Source organism: Portunus trituberculatus, chromosome 5 (genome assembly GCF_017591435.1).
Source record: "Portunus trituberculatus isolate SZX2019 chromosome 5, ASM1759143v1, whole genome shotgun sequence".
NCBI lineage: Eukaryota > Metazoa > Arthropoda > Malacostraca > Decapoda > Portunidae > Portunus > Portunus trituberculatus.
In genome coordinates, this window is record NC_059259.1 from 4,839,537 (window position 1) to 4,845,645 (window position 6,109).

General features: G+C 41.3%; 1 protein-coding gene and 1 long non-coding RNA gene across 4 annotated transcripts in view; both read left to right on the forward strand.

Annotated features, from left to right (window-relative positions):
- The first annotated feature begins 595 nt into the window (after positions 1 to 595).
- LOC123513829 lies at positions 596 to 2,565 on the forward strand. The gene is made up of 3 exons (XR_006677458.1): positions 596 to 628; positions 1,097 to 1,184; positions 2,509 to 2,565. It is a non-coding gene; the product is annotated as an uncharacterized LOC123513829 (long non-coding RNA).
- A 944-nt stretch (positions 2,566 to 3,509) lies between these two features.
- LOC123513666 (nuclear pore complex protein Nup98-Nup96-like) overlaps positions 3,510 to 6,109 on the forward strand; it is a 14,635-nt gene continuing 12,035 nt past the window's right edge. The window contains exon 1 of one of the 3 annotated variants that reach the window (XM_045271028.1): positions 3,510 to 3,732. The gene's annotated coding sequence lies outside the window, so the exon portion shown is untranslated. The remainder of the gene's footprint in view (positions 3,733 to 6,109) is intronic. The other 2 variants (XM_045271021.1, XM_045271048.1) reach the window with 2 other exon arrangements.

The following is a 6,109-nucleotide window of genomic DNA, read 5'->3' on the forward strand; positions in this document are numbered from 1 at the left end:
TCCTTAACCTCTCTAGCACCATGCCTGGTTTTCATATTCATTTTGGTTACTATTTGGTGACTTTATACAGCTTCAGAAACTTAGGTGAGGATTAAAATAGTAAAGACTCTAGCCATTAATCTTCTAACCTCAATAGACGCTTCGTAATGCAAATAAAACCGTCTAATCATACCCAAATCTCATGATGAAAATGCGTCTCGGGACTGAAGGGTCAACGGTATTGGTCACTGGGGCTTTGAGAATGTTGTGCAGTTGTAGGTCATCACTTCACCCTTATTTATTACCAGAAACACTCGTATTCAGGCGATGAAAATAGAGAATGAGAAATAACATAGTCTGCCTTTTTAAGCCCCGCTGGAGATGCCAACACTGGCTGTACAACAAGATACAATTTAATATTTCCTCCTTTGTCAAATAACCAAATCTTAAACACAATAACGAAGGGAGATGTCACAATAGCCAGTAAATCATCATGTGGTGTTTGTACAAGTATAGTGTCTCATTAACAAGAGATTTAGTAACAGATAGTTATCATAAACTTTGTACACGAATGCTCCCTTCACAGACATCTGCGTCCTGCTACGAGTGGGACTGGGGCGACAGTAGTTGTCTGGTGGTCGTGGTGATGGTAAGTGTGGTGGTGCTGGCGGTGGTTATATTGTCCCGTACTCACACACACACACACACACACACACACACACACACACAGCCATAAAAACTCAAAAGACACTCTTATATACGAAAAACACTCGTAAACACACTCAAAACACCTCCACACACATCCAAAACATGCCAACCCAAACACACACACACACAGCCATGAACACTCAAAAGACACTATTATATACTGAAAACACACTCAAAACACCCCCACGCACATCCAAAACATGTCTATATACAACCAAACACACACTCACACAACCATAAACACTCAAAAGACACTCTTATGTACCGAAAACACTCGTAAACACACTCAAAACATCCCCACACACATCCTAAACATTCCTATATACACTCACACACACACACACACACACACACACACACACACACACACACACACAAGTGAAGTGAAGTGTTGCTATGTTACCGACAGTTTTCAAGAAGCGCCAATCACCAAACAAAACAAGCCGTGCAAACCTTCACCACAAGCCCCTACACTGCCTTATCTTCATCAATTAAAGGTATATGTAAGGCCATTCACTTATTGCTAGGTTATCTTTACATATGAGAGTGAAAACAGTACGCAAATATTGAAAAGTGATGATATAACGAACATTAAAAAGAGCAAGTCGTTTGTATTACCCGCTGATATTTGCTTCCTTTACTTACCGTAAGCCAAATATGTGTCAAAATGCAGTCATTAGTGTACTATTTCATATAACATGGTCAAAAGTTGTCTGTATGGCTTAATTTTGGCTTGGTGAGATGATAAAGGCTAAATATGGAGGTCCCGCCGCCATTGTTCCCCGTGTTGCCTCCGGGCCGCCTCTCCCCTGGTCCCCCAGCCATCACTCTCCCCCCGCCAGTGATTACTTTTTTCATATATTTCCTGACGGTAATATTACGCTTCCATGGTATGTTTTTATGGTTTGTATAAATGTTTCGTTGTGTTTGAAGTGTATTCCGCGTCTGTGTTGGGTAAATATGTGGCGTTTAATGGTGTTTTATGGCGTATGTTAAAGGCTTTTTAACGGTGAAAATTTTCCATTTCGATTTATGAGGTTTTTTATTTAAAGGTATAAGAGGGCCTTTGAGGCATCAACAAATCGCCTGTTCTCTTTTAAGCGTGAAATCAATCTATTGAGTGAAATATGTGGACTTTGAAATGGTGTTTGGTGGTGTTGAAAAAAAGTCTTATTTTTCTTTATTTTATTTGCTCACGTTTGTGCTTCTCGGTGTAACTCACTGTAGATTGCCCTAAAAGATAGCTCAGACTCCGTGATATGTGGTAAAATACTCGCCAAGTGAAAATGGCTTGACTCTGCAGGGCGTTTCAGCAAATTTATAAGTTTAAATGTTTTTTATATTTAGCATACTTAATTTAGACATTTTTCAAAAACTAGTTAAGCTGGAGTGGTTTTGATATTTTGAAAATTAGTTTTACTATTTATCACGTCATAAAATAATAGGCATTCGGCGGTGGCTTCGTTTTTTCGAAAATTCATTTTTGAAATGAAATGATTTACGTAATTTAGCCGAGTCAGCCCCGCTCCCGTTCTCTGGGATGACAACAGCCCACACCCCAGGTGGTGACTCACCATACCTCCAGGCTGCCGCCTCTTTTCCAAACCCGCAGTTCGCCAATATTTTGCCTAATATCTAATGATTCCTGCGTGTTTTCGTGTGTTTCTAGGTTCAAGTATGTAGATATTAGTAGCAGAAGGAGGAAAAAAGGAGAAATAAAGGAGGATAAGGAAGAAGGAAGGAGGAAGAGGAGGAAAAGCCAAGTCTCCTTCCACATCCTTAATATTTTGCCTAATATCTAGCGTTTTAATGTGTTTCTAGGCTCAAACGTGTATATGGAAGCAATGGAAGGAAGAAGAAGGAGAAATAAAGGAGGACGAAGAAGAAGAAACGAGAAATAGAGGCGGAATAGGAGAAGGAGCCAAGGTGTAATATTTAGGTAAGTGTCCCTTTTAATTTTATCGTTCTTTACAATGCATTTTGTTGGTTTTGGGACGCATTTGGGGTGTTTTAAGTGTGTTGCAAGGTGTTTTGGGGTGTTATAAGTGTGTTTTAGGTCCCTTAAGTGTATTTGACGTGCCTTGAGGTGTGTTTGAGTATTGGCATGTTTTGAGTGTGTTTTGTAAGTGTTGCATGGTGGTTTGAGTGTTTTGGGGTAGTCTTGAGTGTTTCAAGTGATTCTGGTGTGTACTGCGTATTTGTAGTGAGTTTTTTGTGTGTTTTGTGGCATTTTGAGATGTTGCAGGGTGTTTTTGAGTGTGTCTTGGGTCTGGCCTGTTGAATCATGGTCGGTGTTCAACCAGTCAGTTCGCACCAACAATGATGTGGAGGGTTGGCACAGACGCCTCAACCACAGGGCGAATAGAGGTCAACTTCCGTTATACTTACTTATTGGGCTATTTCATGATGAGTCCAGGCTTGCCTGCCTTTATGTGCGACTGGTGTCTGAGGGGAAACTAAAACGACACCAAAAGAAGACATATGCGAATCTACAAGCAAAATTGCAGACCTACTGGCAGGAATTCATCAATGGTGAAAGATCGACAAAACAACTGGTGCGAGCCTGCGCCCGTTTGCATGGTCCCATAATCAATTGATGTATTTTTATTGCATGCATGTAGGTCTCTCACTTGTAAATCTATTTTGACATATATGTAGCCTATATGAATGATTTTATAATTGACAATATTGTATTTTACTCTCTCTCTCTCTCTCTCTCTCTCTCTCTCTCTCTCTCTCTCTCCATATTGACAGACGGGAGGCCGAGTTGGCAGATTCGCAAGGCCGAGTTGGTAGACTCACGTAGCCAAGTTGGCTAGACGCCGAGTTGACTGTGAAGCTGTTTTGGGAGGAAGGGGGAGGGAGGGAAAGCATTAATGCTTCAGACTTCCTGCCCCACTCTTCCATTTCCAGGTGTGTATGGGAGAACGCCGATCCAAAGGCTACACCGACAGCAAGTGCAGGGTGACTCCCAACGCAAGCTCAAGCTCAAGTGTTTCAAGTAATTTTGGTGTGTAGCTACTGGGTGTGTGCAGTGAGTTCTGGGTGTGTTTTCCGGCATTTTGAGGTTTAGCAGGGTGTTTTGAGTGTGTTTTGGGGTAGTTTTGAGTGTTTTAAGTGGTTTTGGTGTATATTAGGATGATTTCATTATAAATTGGGTGTCTATAGTGCTGTGTGTTTGGTGTCATTTTGAAGTGTTTCATGATCATTTTACTGTGTTTTCGGATAATATTGAGTACTTTAAGTAGTTTTTGTGTGAAGCACGGGTCATGAGTGTGTGTGTGGATAATATTGGTAACTTGGGTGTCTCTGGTGTGTTTTGGGTGAGTTTTTTAAATTATGAGGTGTTCCAGGGTGTTTTGGGTTAGCTTTGAGTGATTAAAGTGGTTTCTGTGTGTGTTGGGTGTGTTTTGTTGTGTGGTGTTGGTATTGGTGTATACAGTGTGTATCTAGTGAATTATAAGTGCATTTGTTGGTACTCTGAGGTGTTGCATGGTGGCAGTATCCAAGGGGATGTGACAAAGCTAGGTTGAATAATATCAAATTCTTCATTAATATAACAGGTTCAGCAGAGTGTTCCAAATTGATACGGACAGTAAACTGAACAATGGTTTTAGTATTTGTAAGCACGAGCATTAATTTGGAAGTGGTCATTGAGTCCGTAGGTTTATGTGTGAGTGGGGTTAATTCACAGTGCATAAGCTGGAGTACATTAAGATGAAAATAATGACAAATATTTAATGTGATTCACAATATACATAGAGGTGAATGACATTGGGCAACCTTACTTATTGTAGGCAACAGTGATGTGAACCTTTAGACTGTCTGTGTGGGAGTGTAGTTTTTGTTGTCTATGTATTAATTGTATTTAAAGGAAAAACGGAGAGCCATGATGAACAGGATTGTTGTAACTTATTGCTAGGGATTCTCTCTCTCTTAAATTACCATCTAGTCCATCTAAATTGACCTTAACATAGTCTAAGTCATGAATAATAGTGGTGTTAAAATACAAAGCCAGCATCTCACTCACACAATGCAATGTTGGCAGACAGACCTACAGACGACCCCCGCATGGAAGAGCAACGACTAACGTGCCTCAGACAGTCAGTTCTCCTAGGGCGGTGTCAGTGGCATCCCGAAGCAGCGCATGTGTGACGGCTTCAGTGTCTGCAGTAACGGAGAGGTGAGGAGAAGGCCTTGCTTTTGTCACTCTGGCACGCAAGGCTTAACTCTTGCCCTCAACTCCATTGTTTCATATAAAAGTTGCAGGTTTTCTTACATTGTATACAGTATAATAAAAAATCACAACTTGACAGTACTGAAGCAAATGCCTTCCTTGTGACAGGATGAGTTTGTGCAGCTGTGTGGCATTGACGAGTGCCGGAGAAGAATGTCGGTGTGTGTGAGCCCCTGTGCATCAACACTCGAGAGTCATACTGCTACTACTGCCAGTGCCGGCCATGCAGAATACAGACTCGTCAGGAAGTTCAACTGTGAAGGTGAGGCCTGCCTGGACTGTCACTGTCACTCTACGGTCAGTCTTCTTAAACTTGTCAGCCCTTCACCTCTACATTTAGCAGCAGCCTAAAGAAGTTAGTGTGGTATTCAAGGGTGTTTTTTTGTTATTCTTGGAATACATGAACATGCATTTTGTCTCAGCGATTTGCGGATAGGTTGTTCTTTATGATTAAGTATAATTTTATATTGCCATATGCATTTCTCATGAATACTGATATAATTTTTTTTAGTTTTCCTTAACGTATCGCTGAATATGTGTCTCTGAAATGCGTGTAAATCTGTCGTTACCTCCTTTTTTAACCTCTCTTGTTAAGTTCCAATGAATCTGTTTCTGAGAGTGCAATTCCTTACCCTCAGACATTGACAAGTGCGTGGAGTCACCCGGATCCTCTCCCTGAGGGACCATCCCCTCAGCAGTGTTCCATCCGCCCAGCAGCAGCAACAGTCAGGAGAAGACGGTCATTTAAGTGTCAAGTTCCCAAGCTGGCATGATGGTGAGTGTTGTGCTGGGCTCCCTTGGGGTTCTTTGCCTCGGTGTTGAGGTGAGTCAACTAGTCTTTCACTCCTTTATGCTTTGGGATCTTGGTGTGTATGCTTTTTGGCTGTGGTGTGGCAAAGATGGCGTAATTAAGTTGTGCATGAGATTTTACCAAACTTTAAACACTTCCGAAATTTTTCTTGGCACATTGAGAATATTCCAGTACTGTATGTTTAGCCGACACATACTTCATAGTTTTTTTATTATTTGTTTTTAAGAACATAAGAAAAGAGGGAAGCTGGAAGAGGTCGCCAGGCCAATACGAGACAGTCCCTGTGTGTTTAAGCTATACCACTTAAATACTTCTATCAGGTCTCCTCCTAACCTACGTCTCTTTAAGGAATGCAGATTGAGTTTTTTAGTCTC